This window comes from Etheostoma spectabile, chromosome 2 (genome assembly GCF_008692095.1).
Source record: "Etheostoma spectabile isolate EspeVRDwgs_2016 chromosome 2, UIUC_Espe_1.0, whole genome shotgun sequence".
Taxonomy (NCBI): Eukaryota; Metazoa; Chordata; class Actinopteri; order Perciformes; family Percidae; genus Etheostoma; species Etheostoma spectabile.
In genome coordinates this window covers 3958178-3958726 of record NC_045734.1, presented here as the reverse complement: position 1 = coordinate 3958726, position 549 = coordinate 3958178, and positions in this window count along the sequence as shown.

Genomic DNA, 549 nt, shown 5'->3' with positions numbered 1-549 from the left:
CCTAAGGAGCTGCTGATCCACTTCTGCTCGGCCACCATCCATTCTGTCCTCTGCAAGTCCATCACTGTCTAGTTTGGATCTTCCACCAAAAACGACAGGAGCAGACTACAACGGACAGTTAGGACTGCAGTGAAGATTATCGGTGCCAACCTGTCCTCCATTCACAACTTATACACTTCCAGAGTAAAGAAACGGGCAGGAAACATCACTGCAGACCTATCTCACCACGGACACAACCTGTTCCAGCTTCTCCCCTCTGGTCAGCGCTACAGAGCACTGTACGCCAAAACCAACAGACTCAGGAACAGTTTCTTTCCCCAAGCCATCACTCTGATGAACAGCTGACTTCTAACTCACAGTGAAACAACCCAGCAACACTGTCTCTAATCAGTCTGTTTACTGGTTCCACTTATTATTTATTCATCATTGTCATTCTCTTTTTCAGAGCTGTTCATACTGTAATATAATAACATATTTATTCCAGCACCCTTTCATTATGCCCCATAATTAAAATAACTATCGTAATTATAATTTACTCCTGCATACTTT